Consider the following 27,500-nt stretch of genomic DNA (forward strand, 5'->3'; position numbering starts at 1 on the left):
CACGCGCCACTGGAGAGATGCCCGGGGCAAGCCTCTGCCCAAAAATGAATTAGATAATCACGTCAGAAGCGGTCCATGGCATTAATGAGAAAGGAAATAAAGCAGGCGTTATTAATTCCGGTTCACGTTCTATGACCCCAGGATCATTTTTTTTTCCTCAAAGATCTTTTTCGTATCTGTGTTCCCAGGTTGGTGTCGGAGACGATTGGTGGGGCCGCCCCTTTACCTGGAACAAAGGGTTACTATGTACGTTGGAAGTGGGGGGTGGGGAGGGTTACTATGTACGGGGTGGGAGAGGGGGAGGGGGAGATTAAATCTACGTACACGCACTTGAGACTTGTGTCAAGATAGGAACCAATACAGTGATGCAAATAAATAGTGTAAGATATATAAGTAAAAAAAAAATAGAATGGAAAAACTATCAGATTTTGTGACGACTGCATGACAGCGGGGAAAAAATAACAATCACAAACAATATCAGCAACAATGACAATAAAAACAATGAAACAAAAACGATCTTAAATAAGTTTGCCTGCGAACCTGAAACTCTTAACACGGTACGAACTAAAGTTCAATATTTCTTCAAAAAATGATTACTCCTACTATAGCTACAACTACTACTGCTCCAGACATATCATTTCACATCACGATTTAGGGAAATTCATTCACCTAAGGGGTTATTCTTCCCCCGTCCCTCAAGCGTCATCTATAATTCAAGTCTTCGTTAGGACTAATCCGGTTAACTTACAGATCTTTACAGTTTATGTATAATTCAGTGAAATAGGTAAATATTCTGAAATTTTCATTTATACAGAACGACCGGGAAGTCAGAATAATTAAAAAATATTTCCACGGGGAGAGAGAGAGAGAGAGAGAGAGAGAGAGAGAGAGAGAGAGAGAGAGAGAGAGAGAGAGAGAGAGAGAAAGGGGGGTTTACCAAGACTGGATGCAAGTGAGAAAATATGATGATGATGTGACAAAGAGCACAGGGTTTGACAAGACTGGATGCAAGAGAGAGAGAGGAAAATATGATGATGATGTTTGACAAGTGAGAAAATATGATGATGATGTGACAAAGAGCACAGAAAGTGGACGTATTCGAAAATGAGAGAGAGAGAGAGAGAGAGAGAGAGAGAGAGAGAGAGAGAGAGAGAGAGAGAGAGAGAATAATGACGTAAAAACTTTCGAATGTCAATCCCATAATAAAAATAAAAAATCCAAAATTGTCACACGACGACAAAAAATACCTACTGTACTTTTGAATTCGCTTCGTAAGCTTAAACAAAACCCATAACGAACAGAAACGGATAAGTGGATATCTAAGACACATAAGCCATTGGCAGTTGTTCGAAATATGTGCGGCAACAACGATGCGCCAAAGTTTCCCAATTATAGAACATTATAGCGTAATAGTGGCTTATATTCTATAAAAGAAAAAAGTACCCGAGAGATTTCTAAAATCCGATCAGATTCTGCGAAGGAAATCAGTGTCGTCTCTGCAGTATTTAGTGTCTAAAGACGGTATTTGATTTAGAAGCGCAGTATCTATTTCTAATTGGTAATAATAACGTTGTTTTATCTTATTTCTAAAGGCAGAATCTCTCAAGGCGATATTTATTTTGTAAAGGTATTATTACATTTCTCCTATCTAGTATTTTCTGCCAAATAGAAGTAAGAATTTAGTGCCTATAAATGCCTTTATAAATATATATATATATATATATATATATATATATATATATATTTTAAGATATATATATATATATTTTATATATATAAAAATATATTTATATATATAATAAATATATATATATATATATATATATATATATAAATATATATTTATATATACTAATAATATATATATATATATATACACACAAATCTATGCAGGCACCTAAAAACTGATACAGCCAATCTACCTGAAACACCACAAAAATGAGACGCGACAGAGAAAAGCTGCCTTTCTTTTGGCCGCAGAAATTTCTAAAAAAAAAAAAAAAGGGGGGGAGGGGTCGAAAAAAAAAAAAAAAAAGGGAAATCGCTAAATCGACCCCAAAAAACACAAAAGAAAGAGAGAGAGAGAAAAAAGCAGGGAAAATCGGAGACATACAAATTATCGAAAGGTTAAGAATGAAGCCACTCCTCGCCCCTCCGTCCGAAGTCTTATCACCAGCCAGATGGTAATCCGGCAAAAAACGGATATGCCCCAAGAAAGCTGAAAAGAAAAAAAGAAGAAGAAAAAGAAGCGCGCGTTCGGACATCGACGCGGACGAGAGGGGGTTAGGGGTAGGGGGAGGGGGGGGGAATTGGGAAGGGGTGGGGTGGGGGCATTGTTCGGAGGTGTGAAAGGCATCCGAACACAGGCATCCGAGCAACACCTCATAACACCTTCGCGTTGTATTTTCTCTCTCTCTCTCTCTCTCTCTTTCTCCCCGGCCATTCATCTATTTCCAATCACTGCCGACAAGACAAAGCCAAAACGCAGTCTGCAAGATACAAAAGAGGACACACACACACATGGGGCGAGTAGAGAGAGAGAGAGAGAGAGAGAGAGAGAGAGAGAGAGAGAGAGAGAGAGAGAGAGAGAGTTACCAAGACTGTATGCTAGCATGTGAGAAAACATGATGATGTGACTAAGAGTACAGGAAGTGGACGCATCAGAAAATATGTGAGAGAGAGAGAGAGAGAGAGAGAGAGAGAGAGAGAGAGAGAGAGAGAAAATCGGCAGCCATGGCCTCACACCTCCGTCCAAGCTAAACAAAAGATGAGGGAAGAATATATATACACATCCACACTCATTATTTTGAGAGAAAGAAAAAAAAAAGAGAGAGCTGGAATGGGGGTGGTTGGGAATGATGAGATGGAAGTAGGGAAAAGAAGCGAAATGGAAAGGAGGACGGGGGAGGGAGGGGGGAGGGGGAGGGAGCAAGGAGAGAAAGAGAAGGTGATGAAGATAAAAGTGCCTTTAGAAATTTGCTTGATGAGCAGACGACGTATGGGGTTTGAGAAAAAGGCCTGTCGTGTGTGTGTGTGTGTGTGTGTTTTCAAGGGTATTCTGGGAGTATATACAAAAAAGGTCATTAAAGGGTGGAGTAATTATTTCTACATCATTAAGTAATTGGATGCAGGGATTAGGAAGAAAAACAAAATGGCCAACGGTGGGGTTATATTCATTAAGGCTCCTCGCTGTTTCAATTGACAGCAGAGTGACTGGGGTAATATGTATTGTTTCACAGGTAAGATGAAAATGATACATAATAGTATACATACAAACTCATCTATTCATATATATATATACATTTATATATATTATATATATATATATATACACATTTATATATATTATATACTGTATATATATATATATATATATATGTAAAGGCCAGGTCCTAATTAACATTTTTCATAAAACTATTTTGTAACAAATCAATGACACCACAAATATACATTGATTAAAAGAACACTAACTACATTGGAAGTTGCAAAAGCTCTAACATTACTATTATTATTATTATTATTATTATTATTATTATTATTATTGACACACTTACAATTTATTACTTCTCAAACTGATTAACCTTGAATTTGACTGATGATTACCGCGACAGGTGTGAGGCAAAGCTTAACCAAAAGGTTAATTAACCTGGTTTCTAGGTTTATTAATTTGTCACTGTTTTATTGTTTTATGAAGGGAGATAAGGTAGGAATACCTGGTAGTAGGCAGTAAGTAGTTACGGATAGTAGTTTAGATTCAGGGCCACAAAATCCTGAAGGCCACATTTGGCCATCATCATAATTGAAACTGTTTAATTTTTTTTTTTTTATGAAAGGGACCAGCTTTGTTAGTATTATCTTTCCTGATGTGCAGCCATTCTCGTTCTTAACAGTCCAAAATAATTTATAGATCATATTTCCAGCGTCGATGACCCTGGTCGTTGTGACGCCACTTGATGTAAAAGAATCAGATGAATCAATTCTATGCTAAGTACTTAAGTCCTGTATCACCGCCAAAAAAAAAAAAAAAAGGTTTGCAAACTTTCAGTCTTACTTTCAGCTACAGCAGGCTAGAATTTTCCCCTAAATCATCCCTAGAGTCTTCGGTCGTGAGTCTTAAGACTGAGTATCAGTCTGCGCGCATCAGTCTTCGTCCCTCCGAATCAGACTTTTGGAGAAGAAGCCTGACAAAGAGCATCAGTCTTGTTTTCTAATCGAAGCACCTTCCTTTTATCACCTCCCCCAAAAAAATAGTCTTTCAGCATCAACAGTTTTCCTCCTGGCTTTCAAATATTCCCTCTTCCATCCCACCCATCTCATATCTCCCATCTTCTCCCCCACCACCTATTCCCCATGGGACCACCCCTCCATATCCCCCCTCATTCCATTCCCCCTCCCCCTTTCCACACCAACTATAACCACACATCCAAGGGGACCACAAATCGTCCCTCTCCCGTTTACCCCGTCTGGGGGAGGGAGGGAAGAGAGAGGAGGAGGAGGAGGAGGAGGAGGAGGAGGAGGGAGGAGGAGGAGGAGGAGGAGGAGGAGGAGGAGGAGGAGGAGGAGGAGGAGGAGGAGGGACACCCGCCCAACCCCTTCCGCACTCTCCAGAATCCGAAGTTCCATTCCATTTGTCCTTATTGAAAAATCCATACATAAATCTAAAGAGCGAGGTCATTTCTATGCATATATTCGGTCCTCCATATATCTGTTTCGATATAACCCATATATATCTTTCAGATCAATAGACTTATACATCACGCTGGGCATGTGGCGAAGCACTTACGGAGGTGGCGGGAAGGTGAGGAACAGGTGAATTTAGTGAGGAGGAGGAGGAGGAGGAGGAGGAGGAAGAGGAGGATGTCCTGAGAAGGAGGAAATGGAATATGGAGTAAGGAAAATAGGAATGTAAGGAGATTAAAACCAAAAACACACTTACGAAAACATAACTGGAATGAAATATTAACCTACAAAACAAGATAGAATGATATATATAACAAAAGAATGATATATGAAATAAACAAGAGAAAATAAATACGAAGATAGATTGTAAAATAACCTCAAAAGAAGCGACATCATAAATTAAGAGAGTGAAAACAGATACAAGTGTTATAAAAATAAAATCAGGACACCTGTCATAAATATGTGTACTGACAAAATTAGAAAGGTTATCAATAAAAGAGAAATATGAAACAAAATGTTGGAGAGAGAGAGAGAATTAAAACGAATATAGTAAATAAGACAGTTTGAAATGAGGAAAAAAATCAATAATACGAAGGAAGGACAATGAAAGAATAAAAAAAAAATGAATGTAAGATATATAACATTAATCAAACGAAACCAATAAAAAACATGATACTGCAAACATTATAATAACTGAGGTACGAAACACAAAGAAGAATAAATACTACAATAAATAAGAAACAGACAACAATGGAAAACCAGAGGCAGAAACGACTTTAAATCTGAAAGGACAAACATAAGAATTACAGAGAAAAAGAAAGATGATAAAAATAATCATAAAAAAATATAAAATAAATAAAATATATAAAAAAAAAAAAAAAAACACAGAAAAAAACAAGGATTAAACAACGCTCACAATGAATAAGGGAGGAAGGAGACCGATAAAACGAGGAGAAATAATAAGCAAGAATAGGAAAAACCAATGAATAACGCAGGAAGTCAAAATGCCACCGAGATCGCGAGGCAGCGGAAGCAAGACGACTTGTTAAATAAATCCTTTCGGTCAAGATTATATTATCAGGACGAGCAGAGAGAGAGAGAGAGAGAGAGAGAGAGAGAGAGAGAGAGAGAGAGAGAGAGAGAGAGAGACCGCCGAGAACTTATTAATTAGGTCCGGGGGCTGCCCAAGGTCATCTAAGATAAATAAGATCAGCTTCGCCGCTTTCGCTGTCGTTGTCGTCCTCCTCCTCTTCTTCTTCTTCTTCTTCTTCTTCTCCTCCTCCTCTTCTTCTTCTTCTTCTTCTTCTTCTCCTCATTCGGTCTTCGAGAGCGACAACTGAAGCGACACTTTCCACGGGATGGCGATCAAGCGACAATGGTCGTATCTTTCTTGTCGCGTTCCCGCGTGACGTCATCGAGATGTTATTTGTAAATAAAACTCGGAGAGTGAAAATGCTGAAAATCAGAGAGAGAGAGAGAGAGAGAGAGAGAGAGAGAGAGAGAGAGAGAGAAGAGAGAAAAAAATGTTATTTGTAAATATAAATCGGAGTGAAAAAAATTATATATATATATATATATATACTATATATATATCTATATATATATATATATATATATATATATATATATATATATATATATATATATATATACATACATATACATAGAGAGAGAGAGAGAGAGAAGAGGGCGTGGGACAGTGAAATCTGCCAGTAATACTTTTTGGAAAAGAACTTGGCGCCTGGAGTTGACCTTTTGACAGGAAAATTTTATCAGTTCACCAGTGTAAGATCAAACGGCATTTAAGATCTTTCCATTTATTTCCCGACTGACGTTTACTACGTGAGACTCCGTCATCTGTTGAACTGACCTTTTTTTTATCATTATTTTTTTATTTAGGAGAAATCGAACAGCAAGTACAAAATACTGTTTTTTTTTCTTCACTTGTGCAAGCTGTTTTTTCCTTGTGGTTTTCAGGGTTACAAAATAAATTTTTTTCATCAATTTTTTTATTCAGGAGAAATATTTTCATAACAGTAAATCAAAATACTGTTTTTTTACTTGTTGCCACCATTTTCAGGTTGAAAAACAAGATAAATTTCCAAATAGATAAAGACAACGAATATATCTTCGTAGCTTTTTAAGATAAGGGTCCTAATTCTAAAAAGCATAAATTCACCATTTTCATATGAAGAAAAGTAAATCTTAAATTTCCATTAGGTCAGTCAGTCTATAAACATTTTTTCTAAATGACCACCATTTTAAAAACGGAGGTATGAAAAATAAGAAATACTCATTCCAAATCAAGGTATAAATATCAAAATACACGAATAGAAATATTATATAGGCTTTTGATAAAGATAAAGACAGGGCAGTCTAAAAATATTTTTGCTAAATGACTACCATTTTAAAAACGGAGGTATGAAAAAATAAGAATACTCATTCCAAATCAAGGAATAAATATCAAAATAAACGAACAAAAATATTAAACAGGCTTTCAATAAAGACTACGGAAGTAATTCCCGCTGCCTGATCGCTCACCCGAGATAAACAGACAGGTGGAAGAGAGGGACAGGTAAGAGAAGCCTGCGAAGGAGACCAGGTGACGACAGGACAGTTTTAAACCCTGAGATGACATCTGCCCTGGGAATTATCACGGCTGTTGTTATTGCTCTCTCTCTCTCTCTCTCTCTCTCTCTCTCTCTCTCTCTCTCTCTCTCTCTCTCTCTCTCTCTCTCTCTCTCTCTCTCTCTCTAAGGTTAATGTGTCTCTTTCGTTTTCCCTGCTTTCTGTTTTAAGGTTTTTGTTTCAAACACAGATCTTATTATAGTATGGAGAGGGACATTGCGAAAATTACGTAACATGAACATTTCGATTCATAGTAAAAATGTGTGTGTGTGTGTGTGTGTGTGTGTGTGTGTGTGTGTGTGAGAGAGAGAGAGAGAGAGAGAGAGAGAGAGAGAGAGAGAGAGAGAGAGAGAGAGAGAAGGGTCCGAAACAAAGTGAACATCCGGTGGAGGATAGCCTGTTAGTCCTCATTCATCATGGAGGTCTCCCCCGGCGGCCGGGCGCGGGCGGCGACGCCGCTGGAAGCTGTCGCCCTGAACGAAATGCCTTAACAACGCTCTCCTCGATTAGAGGGAGAAAACCGCCTTCGAGGAATTATGACGACACCGACTATATTTCAAGAATGGAAGGCTCGCGCTCTGAAGAATGGGAAGCCGCGGGTGTCAGGCGAATGCGAGCGGTTATTTATGGCGCGCGTTACTCTCTTTCTGTTTCGTCTGAGAGTTATACGTCAAATGTACCAAGAGTTTTACGAATATTTTTTTTTTTAGTTTTCTGAAAAGAAAACTATTGTGCCGGCTTTGTCTGTCCGTCCGCACTTTTTCTGTCCGCCCTCAGATCTCAAAAACTACTGAGGCTAGAGGGCTGCAAATCGGTATGTTGATCATCCACCCTCCAGTCATCAAACATACCAAATTGCAGCCCTCTAGCCTCAGTAGTTTTGATCTTATTTCAGTTAAAGTTAGCCCTAATCGTTCGTTTGGCAACGATATAAGTCAGGCCACCACCGGATCTTGATTAAAGTTTCATGGGCCGTGGCTCATACAACATTATACCGAGACCACCGAAAGATAGCTCTATTTTCTGTGGCCTTGATTATTCAATGTACAGATAACTCGATTGCGCCGAAGAAACTTCGGCCCATTTCTTACTTGTTTTTAGTGTTAATCACACGCACCAAAGCAAGATGACGCGAAGGATGTTGTTTTACAAATGCTATTCAACTTTCCGAAATGTCATTTTAATTTGATTAACGTCAAATGCCTGGGATTATTATTCTATTGCATTTTATCAAACGCACCAACAGCAAAAAGATCGTATGAATGTCGATTTTTTAAAACTAAAAGAGATTTTCACATACTGAAGATGCTGAAATATGCACAAGTGTCACGGATGTAAATGTTCTTAAATTTGAAAAAAAAAAAAAAAAACTCAGTTCATTGAGAAAAATACTTATACCAACAGGTCACAAGGAACACCAATAAGAGTACACCGTTCAAAGTTTGGAATAATAATAATAATAATAATAATAATAATAATAATAATAATAATAATAATAATAATGATAATTTACAATTTACACAAAGACAAAACAGAACAGCTTAATCGAACAATTTAATTTTTGTTTTCTTTCTTTTTTCCTCAATTGTCGAATAATAATAATAATAATAATAATAATAATAATAATAATAATAATAATAATAAAATAATCCCAACAAGAGACCATATGACTTCTGACATCTAAAGCACCCGATAGAATAAAACCCGTCAACCAAATGACAAGCACAACAATAATATTATATATATACATATATTTATGTATATTTATATATATTATATATACATATACATAAATATATATACAATATATATATATATATATATATATATATATATATATATATATATATATATATATATATATATATATATGTATGTATATATATATATGTATGTATGTATGTATGTATGTATGTATGTATGTATGTATAAATAAAAACAACTAAAAGACCTCATCTAACCACTACCAAACATTACTGAACCTAATGAGAAAAACACCCATAAACAATATATTCCCTCCGCCGTGTTTTACTGTCAAGGGAAGGCCATTATAATTAAGAGTTTTTTTCCTCAATAAAATACAATAGGCTCATTACTACCAAACGGTACACGAGAGAGAGAGAGAGAGAGAGAGAGAGAGAGAGAGAGAGAGAGAGAGTAAATAGGGTAACAAATTTGAGGAGTTGGAGTCTCGGGGATTCCTTGTTCCCCATTACGATCCGTCCTTAAGTAACTTATATTGGAACGTGTATGTCTCTTCTCTCTCTCTCTCTCTCTCTCTCTCTCTCTCTATATATATATATATATATATATATATATATATATATATATATATATATATATATATATATATATACATACATACATACATAGATGGGTGTGAAAATTTTTATGAAATGCATTATGATATTTGTGTATTTTTTTATGAAAACATTATAATATTTATGTATTTTTTTTTATCAAATACATTCTGAGATCTAACCTAAACCTGTCTATTCCAGTTTATGAATACACGACATAACAACTGTACACCCCAATCGAAATTTAATCCTAATTAGCTAACCAGGTAATTTCTTTAAAACCTCAAGGTGTTTCGCCACTTAACAGCAAATACAAACCTCATAATTCAAGCTTCAAATTAACCACCACATACCTGCGGAATTTCTCCCCCCTCCCCTCCCCTCCCCCCCTACCTCCGGTAGCACCATCCCTGTATCAATGTAATTCCCTAATTCCAAAAAGAAAAAAAAATTCCCCACCTCTCCCCCCCATAAACCTTACCGGAGCAATTCCCTGTGGGGGACTCGACGCGCGGCAAAGGGTACTCACCTAACCTCTCAAGTAGGGACTAAATAATGCCTGTCCCCGCTAATTCCCTAAGGGCGTCCCCAACAGGGTGTCCCCGCTTGGTATAATCGCCCTTACGCACTTCGCGCATTAGGGATATTTCCGCCTGGCGGTTAGGAACAGGATGGTATCGCCTTTATGGCACGCTGCCTCATTGTAGTGTTGGTGAAGTGTGGCGACTTCTCACCGTAGACTTTCGTTGGTACCTTCCCCTCACTCACTCTCTCCCCATCCCCCAACAAAGGTGTCTGGGCATAGCAGATATATTTTTTTCTTTTTTTTTTTTTACTGGAGAGGGGCAGGCAAGGGATGGAGTGATTGAGAAATAACAAAAAGAAGGAGGAGAGAGAGAGAGTGAGAGGAGAAGAGGCATGTAAGTAAAGTGCGGTCACTCTCTCTCTCTCTCTCTCTCTCAACAATAGCCGGGATATGCCATTGTACTCCCATAGGTATGTTGCGCCTCCTCTCTGTCCTTTATATTTGATATTTTCTACAGTATTAACGAGAGAATTATTGAATTGTGTTCAATAAATATATGTATATATATATATATATATATATCAAACATTACCACAGGTGAAAAATAAGAAACAGGGTGTAGGTTTCTATTGTGATTTTTAGCCAAATGAGTTTTTACCTCGACACCGGCCAGAGTGGGATATTAACGGTTGTGTATGTTCGTTAGTTGAATTGTGACTTCTCACACTCTGTATCAGTCCTTGTCAATGGCTTGGAAATAAAGTCGAAACCGGTCAGGACCACACCCCGTTTCTTATTTTTCACCTGTGGTAATGTTTGATAAATGAATCACGTACAAAATGATATAATCATATATATATATATATATATATATATATATATATATATATATATATATATATATATATATATATATATATATATATATATATATATATATATATATATATATATATATATATATATCCCACTGGTGACAAAGCACTTATTGCTTGTAATCCATCTTGGGTAAAAGTTATTCTCGAGGCACAGTGAACTAGACATCAAACTAAATTTGTGGTTTAATATTTCTGAGTATAGAAAGTGTCATGGTGTTTGTGATAAAAAAATATAAATATATATTTTTTCTGTGTGAGCGCGTGTACATTATACTGACACAAAAATACTCGCCACAGAGGTGTCATTCAATCAGTCAATCAGATGGAAGCGAATTACAATCATCTTCGGCGCAAATGATTTAAGATAAATAGACAATCCAAAGTAAACAAAGTTTCACAATTATAAACGCCATTATTAAATTAGGTGAATCAATGAATCACTATTCTGTAGCTTACTCACACATATCAGAAACTGAATTCAGTTTTGGAAAATATATACATACATACAAAATATATATATGTGTGTATATATATTTTATATATATATATATATATATATATATATATATATATATATATATATATATATATATATATATATATATAAATATGAATGTGCCTCAATAGTATATTTATAAATAAGAGAAAGCGAATCACGTATCCATGAGTATCCATATTCAAAATCATATTCATTAACCTTGACAGATACACAGAATCGGCTCCCCTCTTCTTCTCTCTCTCTCTCACACACACACACACACGCACGCACTCCCAAAACACTCGCACACATATATTCCCGCAAAGGTCGACAGGCCAAGAATTAAGAACCCACGAACCAATGGACCACAAATCTTAATATATCAAGGTTCACTGATGCCTCCCTCCCCCCCTCTTTCCCCTTCCCCATCTAAACCCCCACCCCACAACTACTGCTTCTCAGCTGCACTCCGATTGGCTGGGAGGATAATTCTTCCGCAAGCCAATCATATGCAAGATTCTTGTGATTTCTGAGTTTAGTTTATAATTTGGCGTTGATTGGCTAAGTATATATGACATATGTAAGTGTAAGTATATGTATAGTTTATAATATTTGGCGTTGATTGGCTAAGTATATATGACGTGTGTAAGTATATGTATATAAGTATATATGTGTTCATTAGGGTAATAAGAAGGTCCTTTTCATGGTACAAGTAGGAAGTCAGTGTTGTTAATAGGCAATTTCATGATTTATCATAATAAGGTTCAAAAACAATAATATAAGTAACTATAGTAATAATATTAGTAAGATAATACTTATTAATATTATTAAGATAATCTACTGAAAATTTACTAAAAAATTCTAAAATAAAAAATAATGCCTAAAACGAACCCATTACCGAAAAGCAACAAGGAACCCATCGAAATTCGGGATTAGCCCACCTCGTATACCAATAAACAAGACCCCATCCCCCTACCCCTCATGACCTATGCTCTCTCTCTCTCTCTCTCTCTCTTTCTCTCTCTCTCTCTCTCTCTCTCTCTCTCTCTCCATCATAGCAACCGCCAATATGGAGCGTTAATAACGCTTTGTGAAAATTAAGTTTAATCCCAAAATCACGTGGGAAAATGAATATGTCAAGAGAGGGGTCAAAACGGAGAGAGAGAGAGAGAGAGAGAGAGAGAGAGAGAGAGAGAGAGAGAGAGAGAGAGAGAGAACATAAACTATTGGTGCAATACATACATAAATAAATGTATATGTATGTATGTATATACAGAGAATCCTAATAAATCTTAGTACAGACAAAATATGCATAAATTATTGTTTTTCCAACGTACTGAACACACAGAGAGAGAGAGAGAGAGAGAGAGAGAGAGAGAGAGAGAGAGAGAGAGAGAGAGAGAGAGCCAGCCAGCAAAGGTCTATTAATATCGTCTTATGCAAGACGATGATAATAAAGGGAAATTATTCAAATGCCGTAAGACAATCTGCACAGCCTCGTTTGCCTGCCCTGTTCCCGGGCCAAGAATTAGAGAGGAAGAAAGAAAAAGAAAAAGAAGAAGAAGCAGAAGCTGCCGTTCGTCTTTTGCGAAGATTTAAGCAGACACAATTGACTTCGGCCCCTAACTTAATAACACTCCCATTTCATCTCCCGATATTTCCGCGCGCGGCCTTTAATGCCGCTGCTTCTTCCTCAGAATCGATAATGGACTTCTTCTTCCTCTTCTTCTTCTTCTTCTTCTTCTTTTTTGGGGGCAATTATTTTCTATCTTTTTTTCGGAGACTCATCTCTCATTCATTTTGTGTCATAATTATCTTTTTACTTTCTCTTCTTTTTCTTTTTCTTCTTCTTTGGGGGCAATTATTTTCTATCTTTTTTTTAGAATCATCTCTTATTTATTTTGTGTCATAATTATCTTTTTACTTTCTCTTCTCTTCCTTCTTCCTCGCCTTCTTCTTTGGGGGCAATTATTTTCTATCTTGTTTTTTTGTTGAAACACCTCTCATTCATTTTGTGTCATAATTATTTATTTTATTTTCTATCTTTTTTTGAGACTCATCTCTTATTCACCTTCTTTTTCGGCAATTATTTTCTGCTTTTTTTTTGAGACATTTCTTATTCATTTTGTATCACAATTATTCTTTTTTTTTCTTTTTTTTTTGGACTCATCTCTCATTCATTTTGCGTCATAATTATTTTCATGTTTTAGAAATAATTTCTTTCCTTTCTCTCTTGGTCTTTATTTTCTCACCAGACAAATTTCTGTTTGTTTCCATAATTCCAACAATGTTTTTCTTACTTTTCTTTTAGTTTCTTGTTCTTAATTTACTTCTCTTTCCCTTCATCACGACAATTCTTTCATTTTATAACAACTTTCAAAATACTTTCTAATTTTTCAAAAACATTCACACATCTTTCCGACAATGGCTTTCTCCTTTTTTGTTATATTTATAACTGCTAATATTCTGTAATCATTTCATCATCTTATATTTTCTCGCGTTTTATCTTCGCTAATTCCCAGCTTGTAAAAGTGTGTGCTTTAATCTTTAATGGTAATTTTTAATTATTTTTTCACATAATGAACATTAACTCTAAATTTATATCGTCTGTCATGTGCTTTGATATCTATGAAGAGAAAAATTAATTCATATTGCGTCATCAGGGAACTTAATACATAATTTTACAAAATTTATACATTATATAAAGAATAACATGACGTATATGTATGTATTTAAGTATGCATGTATGTAGTTACATGTATTGTAGTATATGTGTGTAAGTTGATACACTCAGAATTATTTTTCGTGCAACCTGAAAAAAAAGAAAGAAATTAGTATGTATGTATGTAAATATGTATGTGTGTATGTATGTGTGTACACAGAATTATTTTTCGTGCCGCCTAAAAAAAAGAAAGAAATTTGACCTAATAACATAAAAAAAAAAAAATGGTAAAATTCCAAAGTAAAAATTCCTCAGCTCAATCATTTTCCTCCATTAATCGTCATATGTCACCTTCTACCTGACATATAGCCGGTGTTTCAAAGCTGCAATCATATGCCATTTATTCTCCAGTTCATCCTGGTTATTCTTCTTCATTATTTCTTTCTATATGTCTTTAATTTCCTCAAGTGCCTCTTATTTCTTTGTACTGTCTTTATTTCTCTCTTCTATTCTTCCCTTCTCGTAACTGTTAGTTTCAGTTCTGGGGGTAACTTTAACAAGTAAAAAATGAGAAGAAGTTTCTTCGGCGCAATCGAGTGTTCTGTACATCGTATAATCAAGGCCCAGGACAATAGATCTATCTTTCGGTGGTCTCGGTATAATGCTGTACGAACCGCGGCCCATGAAACTTTAACCACGAGCCTGTGGTGGCCTATCCTATATCGATGCCAGAAGCACGGTTGTGGCTAACTTTAACCTTAAATATAATAAAAACTACTTACGGTAGAGGGCTGCAATTTGGTATGGTTGATGACTGGAGGGTGGATGATCAACATACCAATTTGCAGCCCTCTAGCCTCAGTAGTTTTTAATGTCCGAGGGGGAGAGAAAAAGTGCGGACGGACAGACATAGCCGGCACAATAGTTTTCTTTTTAGACAACTAAAATTTTGATTCACCTTATAGAAATACGCTTTTGGCCATCGGGAGAACTGACCCCTTAAATTTGGTTTACTGCTTTTTTTCATTTGAGGAAAATCGAGGAATCCTTCACTTTGAGGACCTTTTCCTTATTTGTCTTGGGTCTTTTGTTTTTTTATTTACTTCTACAAGAGTATCATATGCCATTACTCCCCTCCATTCGTTCCTACTTAATTTTATTTGTTCTGTCAAATTATTATCAATCCTCTCTTCCTCTTTCTCTCTCCCTCTTCACTTCTTTCTCTCCCATTTAATATGTTTTTATCTCTCTCTCTCTCTCTCTCTCTCTCTCTCTCTTCATCAATTAACCCTTTATCCCAAGCTCTCAACTGCCAAAACATTTTCACAGACTTTTTCTTATTTAGTAACATTTTCACAGACTTTTTACTATTTACTAACATTTTCACAGACTTTTTCCTTTTACTAGCATTTTCACAGACCTTTCATTATTTAGTAACATTTTCACAAACTTTTTCCTATTTACTAACATTTTCACAGACGCTCTCCATCCCTCTAATCTAGTCAAAAATATTTTCACAAACTTTTTCTTATACATAATCCAGAGATCACATCCCCCTCTCTCTCTCTCTCTCTCTCTCTCTCTCTCTCTCTCCCCTCCTCTCACAATCACTTTCACAAACTCTCCTCTTTCGAAATGTCACCCAGAAACGTCTTAAAAGTTCTTCTCTCTCTCTCTCTCTCTCTCTCTCTCTCTCTCTCTCTCTCTCTCTCTCTCTCTCTCTCTCTCTCTCTCTTTAGAACACTGCCTCGCGTCATGCCAAAAAACGAGGGCATAAGGATGTGATTGCAATATTGATTCATAAGTCGTCTGTCTCTCTTTTCTAAACTACTGTCCTGTGCAGCTCTCCATGCAAGGAACGACGGATGGACCTACGAGCGATTATTGGCGATTATCGGCGATTACCAGGCGATTACCGCTGATTACTTGGCTACGGCGGTTGTTATCAGGTAACTCGGTCATCGGTTTAGTTAACAATGAAGTAATGTTTGGGTATCATTATGATAAAATCGTCCAGATTATTATCATCCTGGTATTTAGTGCTTAACGTAAATTGGCAAAGGACCGTCCGGGTCGACCTTACTGTAGAAAAAAATAATATATTGAGAATGAGTTGACCTTTCGTCCTAATATACAACAGTCATTCTTTGAATTTAATCTGACTAAAAATTTACACTGTTTTTAAAGGTCCTTGTATTTTATTACTGCTAAAATGTCTGGTCTTTTGTTTAGATCAATAGGAATAAGCTCAAATTTTAATAATCATAAGCAATGATGAATTAATAACTTCATTATTTGCTGAATAATATTTAAGCGACTCTGGGAAATAGATTCACGTACCTCATAAAATGTGGTACGTAAGTGAAAGGAATTACAGTAACGCTTATTATCAGAAATGTCACTGATCCGAAAAGAAAGCTTTATGAAAGAAATGGAAAATAAATACCAATAGTTGATGAGGAGTAACATCTATTACGACAATTACCATACTTAGGAAGAATCATTTCAATCTCAGTTTGTACCAGCGAATGCAAACACACCAAATTTTTTAAGATGGTGTCATTGATTCCATTTTATTTTCTTGGGACATACACAAACACACACACAAGCATACAATCGCAATTCTCAAACAATATAAAAAACGGATAAAAATCTTGTTTTACTGAGAAACTATACTATAATATGAAACAATTTTAGGAGCGTCATGGCTTCGCAAATACACAATCACCACATACTTAATAACTGTAAAAATGACAAAGCCTCATACAATTCACCTATGTGATTTTGAGAGAGAGAGAGAGAGAGAGAGAGAGAGAGAGAGAGAGAGAGAGAGGATAATGTTGAGGGAGAGAGAGAGAATAGAGAAAAAGTAGAGAGAGGGAGAGTGAGAGAGAGAGAGAGCGTAATGCAGAGGGAGAAGACAAAGAATAGCGTCGCAAGAGAGAGAGAGAGAGAGAGAGAGAGAGAGAGAGAGAGAGAGAGAGAGAGGAGATTTGAGGTAACGCTAATAAAGAGGGAAAAGAACAAGAGAGAGAGAGAGAGAGAGAGAGAGAGAGAGAGAGAGAGAGAGAGAGAGAGAGAGAGAGAGAGAGATCTGAGGGTAATGTTAATGGAGAGGGTCAAGAACAACGTCGAAAGGAGAGAGAGAGAGAGAGAGGAGGGTTATGGCGAGGGAGGAGTGAGTGAGAGAGAGTGAGAGTGAGTGTGTGTGGACAGGGCCATTCTCCTTCCATGTTTACAAATGTGCTGTCAAGTCCATTCGGCCGTCCAGCCGTCTAAAACATGCGGTAAATAGCTACCGACAACAACGAGGTCCCCCTCTCCTCTCTTAAGTGACCCGAAATCCACAACGCATTTACGTATACGCGCGCGAGCGCGCCTCCAAACCCTACGCTATCACTACTTTACTTTATCTTCTTGCGGAAAACTATGCTGTTGAGACTGAGTCCTCAATATTCGAAATAATTATCTTATATAAAGTAAGATAGAGAGAGAGAGAGAGAGAGAGAGAGAGAGAGAGAGAGAGAGAGAGAGAGAGAGAGAGAGAGAGAGAGAGAGAGAGAGAGAGAGAGAGAGAGAGAGCATAAGCTATTGGTGAAATATATGTATATATATATAAATATATATTATATATAAATGTATGTATATATATATATATATATATATATATATATATATATATATATATATATATATATATATATATATATATATATATATATATATATGAGAGAGAGAGAGAGAGAGAGAGAGAGAGAGAGAGAGAGAGAGAGAGAGAGAGAGAGAGAGAGAGAGAGTCTGAAATTAGATTTTATCAAGCCTTTTCACGTTAGACAAAATATGAGAGAGAGAGAGAGAGAGAGAGAGAGAGAGAGAGAGAGAGAGAGAGAGAGAGAGAGAGAGAGAGAGAGAGAGCGTCTGAAATTAGATTTTATCAAGCCTTTTCACGTTGGACAAATATACTTGGGTAAAGAGAGAGAGAGAGAGAGAGAGAGAGAGAGAGAGAGAGAGAGAGAGAGAGAGAGAGACTGTTGTCAGGGTGACACACTGAAGAACAAAGAGAATGGCCAAGTGATGGATGAAAGGGTGGGCCGTTGTAAAGACGAGCCTTACAAATAAAAAGAGGCGTTGGGTCGACACCTCCCTGAAGACAACACAATGAGGAAAGAAAAAAAAAAAATATATCTTGCAATCACCTCTCGAAAGTCGGGTAAATATTAACCAAGAAACGTCTAACAACCTATATTAGATTCGTTAGAAGTAAATTACTTCTGGTTTATGCTCTTGGGCGAAACGAACAATATTCTATAGATCTGAAACAGAATATATATGAAAATGTGATGACTCTTAAGCGGTCTACTATTTACTTATATTTATATGATACTTCTATTATTGTTTACTATTACCTGCTAGCCGGAAAATAGCAAGAAATAAACAACGTCAAGGCGTTATTGCTTAAATCCTCACCTAAGTAACCTGCATATAAACCTACATAGGTTTCATAGGGATACTGAAATCTAAGTAACTTCGCATACGGCAAATATTCGTTTATCGCACCTATAATATGTAATGCAGTTTTCTTCATTACATCTGGTACAAATAACGGTGTAATGCAATACTTCCTGATGCAATTACAAGAAGATTTATCACTCGCATAACAGACTGCATTACGTTTTAGCAAGTCAATCTTTGAAAGACAACCACAACGCAAGTGGGGGAATTTTAAAATTAATACTCTTCGTATGGAAATAAATGAATGAATGAATGAATAAATACATAAATAAATAAGTAAATAAACACATCAGTGGTACTGGGAATTTAGTTTCATTGCCTTTTGAGGCAAGAAGCAGTTTTAGGATCGACTATATAGCCGGAATATGCTAGAGTTATTATTATTATTTTTTTTCAATTGAACCTTACCTTACAGCACACAGTGACAATATTAAGTTTGAATTGTTTGTGATAAGTCCCAAAAATTACTATTTCTTTCTCAATTTATTATTCCTGTATAAAATATAACCAAAATGAACTGAACAAAATTAATGCATATATATATATATATATATATATATATATATATATATATATATATATATATATATATATATATATATATATATATATATATATATATATATATATATATATATATATATATATATATTAATTTCAGATACATAAAGCTTAGTACTTGTAGATAAGTAACTGAAAGTATTAGAATAACAGAGGGAAATTTTATTATTCAACCGTGAATTTTACCCTTGAAATTGTTTTAGGGGCTAATTTTAATGGAAATTCAAGACCGTGTGTATATATATATATATATATATATATATATATATATATATATATATATATATATATATATATATATATTTTTATATAATTTTTTAACATGTCCAACTATATTCTAGAGTCATTTATAAGTATCGAATAATATATGTGGGAACGTGGTACAACTATTTTTTTATTATTATTATTATTATTATTATTATTATTATTATTATTATTATTATTATTATTACTATTAATTATTATTAATTATTAATGTGATGAACTTGACGATGATAAACACCAATAAGATCTTTATAAAATTACTTCTTTAAATTCATCCCCTTATCAAGATTCTTACGATGGACACCTGTGCAATAATTAGAGTTAGTCTTCTATTTTGGTAAATAAAATTCAGCCGGTATGACAGCCGTTATCATGAGCCTCAATTACCCCAAGAATTAACAACATGAGAATCACGGGAAGGTCTTTCACCTGACGTCACTAAAGGACCGTCCACCCCCCCTCCCCAAAAAATAAGATGAGTGCCCCCTGACCACCCCCCCTCCCCGCTCCTCCAGCGGCAAAGCAGCACCACACCTTATCAGCAGTAAAAGCAGTGGGTGGCGAGCGAGTAATGCGGCCGCAGGAGCGGTAAAAAGAGACGCAATGAGATCGGCATTGTCAGCGGTAGCAGGAGCAGGTAACCGCAGGGGGCGGCGCGCCGGGCTAAAGATGGCACTGATGGTGGTGGTGGTGGTGGTGGCACTTCTTTCGTCTCCGCCGCCGTGGCACTATTCTCCTTTTTTTTTTTTTTTTTTTTTTTTACTCAGTTTCTGATGGGCATCTCTTGCTGTCCGTGGGAATCGGGGCGGCGCCCCTGGACGGGAGAATTCGTCTCGTCTGTGCTTTTCGTTCTGTATCTTTCATTTCGTTTTTTTTATCTCTTTACTTTGTTCTGTATCTTTCATTTCCCTTTTTTTATCTCTCATTTTTTTTTCTGTATCTTTCATTTGCTTTTTTCTATTTTTTTCTGTATCTTTCATTTCCTTTTTATATATTTTTTGTTCTGTATCTTTCATTCCTTTTATACATATTTTTTGTTCTGTATGTTTCATTCCCTTTTTTATATATTTTTTTGTTCTGTATCTTTCATTCCCTTTTTACATATTTTTTGTTCTGTATCTTTCATTTCCTTTTTTTATAGATTTTTTGTTCGGTATCTTTCATTTCCTTTTTTATATATTTTTTGTTCTGTATCTTTCATTTCCCTTTTAATCTATTTTTTGTCCTGTATCTTTCATTTCCTTTTTATCTCTCTTGTTATTGTTATGTATCTTTTTACCTTTATTTTTTGTATCTTTCATTTTCTCTCCATTTCTTCTCTTCTTTCTCGTGGCTCGTTCCCTGATTTTAAGTTTTCATTTTCTATGTAATCAGCGAATTGCATTTCCACCTTCGCTTGTTCCGTTTGCAATTTTAGAACAATACACAAAAGTAACACGCAAATAATATTTAAAACAATACTTCATATTGCTATTTTCCATTCGTTTATAATTAATTTCCCTTTGCCTACTTGGATGCATAATGGTAAGGTTCATAAAGGTTTACGCACATATGTAATTGGAATGTTGCAATGCAATCATCATACCATATACCATTTTCTTGAAACATTCAGCAGAAGAATGGGATATTGCAAAACAAAGGGAAATATTCATCACGATATGAAATTTTCAATATATCTTCCCAAACGACAAGCATATATATATATATATATATAAATATATATATATATATATATATATATATATATATATATATATATATATATATATATATATATATATAATATTTATATATATAATCTTTAATAATAATAATAATAATAATAATAATAATAATAATAATAATAATAAATTAATTTCAATATTAACTATAATTTTCAAGTCATCTTTCTCACAGTAACAGAACGTTGCCATAATATAGAAAAAAAATTCACCCGAGTATCCCCATAGCACCTCCAATAAAACTGAGTTCCCAAAAAATAATGAATACATAAAACTTATTAATGAAAAATAAAGACAGTATTTATTTTGCGGACCTGAAACCATTTAGTAATGTTCAAAGTCATATTTTACAATACCCTGTTACTCAATGCGCTTGAGCGACAGCAAAAATTTATCAATTTTAATAAATTTCATTTTAATACTGAAGAGCCGACGATGGGAGATTTCTTTGTAAATGTATAGCTTTGTCTTCGCAAATAACTACTAATTCAAACTCCTACGTGCTTCTGTTCAAAAAATTTTCGTGTAGAATTAGGTCACACCAAATGTCACTCTGGCAAATTTAATCCAAATATAACTGTCCTTTTTTTTAGTAAATAAAGTAAGAAATAAATAAATACATACATAAATAGATAAAAATATATAAAACATTTCTATGACCAGAAACGTCTTAAAAGCCTCAAGTGAACATTATCAAAATTTTATAAACACAAAAACCCATCAGCGGTAACTATTTTCAGACGAGACTTCACTGAACACAAACATCCGCCTCCGAATCTACATACCCCAGGGAAAAGACTAAACATTATTGTACCCACTCTATACGGTAAATTTATTCTACAGAATTCCTCCATAAGATTCCGGTCACCCTAAACAGGCGTCTTTATCGCAGAGGTTCCAAATTTAGAGTTTGAAGTTTTCGATAAAATTTGGCAAAGTCCCGACCGGCGGTCACTTTTGACGCGCGCGGCGAAAAAAAAATTCTTCTGTTCGTTCTGTTTGCGTAAGACGGGCGTCTGGTTACTGTCTACATATAACAGCTTAGACTGAAATGATAGCGTTTACTGGAAAGCGTCGATTTGGAAAAAAATTGTGGTTTATTCAGCGTGAAGCGGGAAGTAAGTTTCTATATAAATGATGGCAGTTTAATCGCCTAAAATTTAAAATTGTATAAAAATTGCGCGAAGTGACAGTGTTTAAGCATAAATTTCCTGTCCAAGCCTTGAGTATAATATACCAAAATTCTGCTAAACAATAAAACAGTTTTACGAGAAATGCGTAATTCAGTGCAGTAGGCAATCAATTTACGCAAAATGCCAGAATTTACTACAAAAATACCACTTTTATATAAAGCACGTAAAGACTTGGACAATTTTCTTTTGCATATAAACCCCAAACACATCGAAAAAGCATTGATAATCTAAAGCGTATACTTATATACAAATTTAATTTTAATTACGAATTATTTCTGTACATATAAGGAAGAAGGATAAATAGATCAATTAAAATGAGTTCACCAGAATACAAGAAATAACATCAAATGCTTTTTAAAAAACATATCCAGCACTAGATAATATTTCTTTATCACGGCGTATTTTTTAAGCAACATCTAAACCAATATTAAATATAAAGATGAATATAACAATATATTAAAAAGTTACTTAATGAATTGAATTTAAAATATATCCACACTTCATCAATAAACATTGGTGAACGTATTAATACGTATTAAGACTGGGAAAGGAATTTTCATATTGTAAAAATAATTACGCATCTGGAATTATAACCACATTTATACTTTGCATATTTAAGGTTGTCTACTTAATAAATCGACTTAAAATTTCTTTGAAGCATAAAATGACAAAACAATTATTTGCACTGTAACATTTGCCACTGCATATTTAGCAATCTTTTCACAATATATTCAGCTAATTATTATAATTTTACCCTAACAACAGAATAAGAGATAGAAAACGGGCTTTGAAAAAAAAAAAAAAAAAAAAAAAAAAACCACGGGTTTAGGTTCGTAAAAAAGTCTACGGGAACAGCCCGTAATATTTCACTACAACCTCGCTAACTTTCTTGAAAATTCCTTAATGATCAATTCTTTCCGGCTTCGGAAACTTTCTTCGGAATAGAGTGCGGGGTTTCGCGAATGCTACTAAAGCATAAAGCGAAAAGACATGACTGTGGTTCAGTAATGACTGTTTATTAGGTATTTCAAAGTTGTTTAAACCCTTATCAGATTAATATAATTATAACAATATCTGATCCATATAACCTAATATATATATATATATATATATATATATATATATATATATATATATATATATATATATATATATATATATATATATATATATATATATAATATGTATACATATAAATCGTTCAAACTATCTGATCCATACGATATAACCCCTAGTTTATATATTTCTAAAAAAAAATATGGAATTAATACTAAATATAAACTACACAAACAGGAGAATGTCCTAGCTTACCGGATAAAACTGGGGAAAGAGAGAGAGAAAAAGGTATAAATTTAATCCGCCAAATGCCCCCCTTACAAACTAATTGACATTAAAGGACCACTCAAATTAATTTACTCCTCGTATACAGGTAAAACTTGGGGACCATCTGAGCGTCCATAATTTGCGGCGTTACGACTGTACGACTCATTAATGGCTAGTTCCCGGCAGTACTGCGCTGCCAGATGAACGACGATTTGTATCTTATGGCAACAAACCTCGCGCTTGCCAGACGTATGAATAAAAATGGGAAAGAAATGAGTAGCGACGGAATGAGGATGATTTGGATTAAAGTAAAAAAATATTGCTAAGAATAAGTAAGTGGAATGTATTAATAAAGCTGATGAGAGAGAGAGAGAGAGAGAGAGAGAGAGAGAGAGAGAGAGAGAGAGAGAGAGAGAGAGAGAGAGAGAGAGATTACAAGTACATGTATAGTATACGTTGACGGATTTCTTGAAAGGAAAAGGCATGTGTGTATGTACAGATGTACAGAGAGAGAGAGAGAGAGAGAGAGAGAGAGAGAGAGAGAGAGAGAGAGAGAGAGAGAGATATTACAAGTACACGTAGTACGTTAACAAATTCCCAAAACGGAAAAGACTAACGAGTATGTGTGTGCATCAGAGAGAGAGAGAGAGAGAGAGAGAGAGAGAGAGAGAGAGAGAGAGAGAGAGAGAGCAGGAAAAGGGAGGGGGGTGGGGAGGAGCGGGTTAAGGGGGATGGGGTAGAACCACGACGACTTCGCTCGGGAAGTCGAAAATCACCAGTAAATGAATCCGGGCGGACTCAGAGCGAATTTTTATTAATCTTCTCTTCTCGCTCATTGCCCGTTCGATTTATCGGATGACACGGGCATATATTACGCAGACGACGGAAAAACGGGGGATCCCTGGGGTCAAAGGGGGAGGGGAGGGGAAAGGGCAAACACATACACACACACACACACACATACACATCCCTCCCTAAAGGAGTGTTCATTTGAATATCTCCTGATTTACATCCGCAACTTCGATCTACGCCCCACAATGAAAATTCTTTTCTCCCTCATTTAATGTTTTTTTTTCCTCTTTCCGAAGCAGCTTTTAAAATCTTATTATTCATCATTTCATACCTTATTTACCTTTATTTTTTTATATTTCGGTACTTTCGAAATTCTTTTTTTCCCTTACTGAATATTTTATTATATATTTTCCCTTCTCAGATTCACCCTTTTGAATCCCTGCTAAACAACTGACGCACCTTATTTTCACGCTTTCATTTCTTGTAGTGACTTAATTATCGTTATTTTTATTTTTGCTCTTTCGAAATTCGTCTTTTTTGAGGCAGCTTTATTTTTAGATACCTTACTTCTCTTCTTAAATATGGGACATTTTTTGACAATTTTTTAAGCGTCTTTATTTCTTTTGAAACACATTATTTATCTTCCTTTTCCTTCGGGGAAATTTTCTGATTGTTTTAAGCAACTTTTATCTTTTTAAATAACTTATCTTATTTTCCTTCGGGGACTTTTCCTGATTGTTGTAAGCACCTTTTTTTCTTTTTCAATACCTTCTTTATCTTCTTTTCCCTTCGGAGAAATTTCCTGATTGTTTTGAGCAACTTTTATCCTCCTCCTCCTCCTCCTCTTCCTCCTCCTCTCCTTCTCCTTCTTCTTTCGGGGAAAATTTCTGACTTTTTTTTTCTGTAAGCAGCGGAGAAACGATGCTCTTTCTCGGAGATGACCTGAGATGCTGCATCTTTTGGGAAGGAGTTATCAGCATTTCTCGCTGTTTGAGGGGGGGGCGGGGGGGATAGGAAGCTTATATTGATTCGGGAGGTTTTACACAAGCAGATTTGCTAAAATTGGGACCGAGAGAGAGAGAGAGAGAGAGAGAGAGAGAGAGAGAGAGAGAGAGAGAGAGAGAGAGAGAGAGAGAGAGAGAGAGAGAGAGAGAGAGTCTGACGTTGTTGCCTGTTTCCCCAGTAAATGGGTTTAGATCCGTTACTGGAGGAAATTGCCGATGGAAAATTGTATAGCTTTAAACATGAACAATTTTTCTTTCATTAATGAAACAATATATATAACAAGTTGCATCTACTAATAGTATTTATTATTAATATCTCATAAATCTAAAAGACTTCTTATGATCTACCAACAGGAACAGATTTTCCCCCGTAGAAAAAAACTTGAATTGTAAGTATCTTGAAGTATTTTCCTCATTAACGACTAAACTTACGTTTATATACAGTATTTAACCTAATAAGAAAGTGACGTAAGAACCTGATTTGGAGAATTGGTTGAATATACGAATATTTCTATTAACCCTTCACCAACTTCAAATATTATATATTACAATAATTGTTCTTAATAAACATTTAGTAATGCGAAATGGGATTGAAAGACAATATTCCCATTTCTTAATGGAATAATTTTTTAAATTGAATGTTTCCTCAATATCTCAGGGAAACGTTACAACTGCCGACAGATTTTAATATTTCTTCACTAACTTCAAAGATTACTTATGACAATAATTAACGATTCGAAACCCACACATCTAATAAAGTGAATTGCAATTAAGAGGCAATATTTCCTTTTCGGTATAAAATTTTTTTTTATATTTTTCCCCTTAATATCTCAGAGAAATATTAAAGTAATAACAAGACACATTTTAATATAAAAAATTTTGATAATACGAGAAAAGATTTTTGAAAATGATTTTCTCCTCAATATCTCAGAGAAATATTAAAGCAACAAGACATGTTTTAATTTTTAAAAATTCTGATAATACAAGATTCAAAATTCCTCCCAGTCTTCAGTTCATTTTCTCATACTTGAGAAAAAAAAAAAGAGCAAAACCATTAACCAATATTCGAGTTCTGCTTTATTTCTTCCGCTTCGGTTCACGTGGTCTCATATTAAAAATTGGCAAAAAAAAAAAAATAAATAAAATAGAAAAAAATATAAAAATTGTGAAAATATGGGAATTTCGTCAGTGAAAAAGATTGATTTGTCTTCACAACTCTCTAATGTATCTGAGATTGTAATATAAAAAATTACTCATGGGTCACAAAAACTAATTATTAATTTTAAAAGACTAATATATTCGAGACTGTAATAAAGAGAAAAATTACTTATGAGCCACAAATAAACAGTATTAATTCTACAGACGGTAATACTTACTGTATTATCATTTTTCAATGACGATCTTTGTTTTTAAATCTTTACAACTCTCTAATGTATCTGAGATTGTAATGACGAGATTATTACTAATGAATCACGAAAAAGTAATTATTAATTTTCCCGTCGATGTTTATGAAACAATTATTTTAATACAATTTTCTAACTTCCATCTTTGTCTTCGAAACCCCCTATTGTACCTGAGATGATAATAACACAAAATAATTACTTAACGCCACAGAGAACTAATTATTAATTTTACAGCAGGTATTTATGAAATTAACATTTCAATGTGATTTTCTGACTTTCAGTTTTATTGTTTGATACTTATCAGTGCTTCAGACATGAGATGTTCATAATAAATAAAATTATGGTTAAACAATAGAATGGAAGCATTTTACCACAAAGGAGCCTGTGATTTAAGACCTCAAAATATGACAGTAGTTTTAGGATAATAATTTTCCCAAGATCAGCTGAAATAACCGAAGGCTCTTCAAAAAGAAAATGAATGCAATAACACTGAAAGGATATATACAACAAACAAACAAATAAGAATAATTGAAAATACAGCAAAAACACAGAAATGTATTAAGCTAATTTAGAAT

At 34.8% G+C, this 27,500-nt stretch overlaps 1 protein-coding gene across 14 annotated transcripts in view; it reads right to left on the minus strand.

Annotated features, from left to right (window-relative positions):
• LOC136853015 (one cut domain family member 3-like) overlaps positions 1-27,500 on the minus strand; it is a 544,859-nt gene that overhangs the window by 14,169 nt on the left and 503,190 nt on the right. The window lies entirely within an intron of this gene.

The sequence above is a fragment of the Macrobrachium rosenbergii genome, chromosome 26, assembly GCF_040412425.1.
Source record: "Macrobrachium rosenbergii isolate ZJJX-2024 chromosome 26, ASM4041242v1, whole genome shotgun sequence".
Classification (NCBI taxonomy): domain Eukaryota; kingdom Metazoa; phylum Arthropoda; class Malacostraca; order Decapoda; family Palaemonidae; genus Macrobrachium; species Macrobrachium rosenbergii.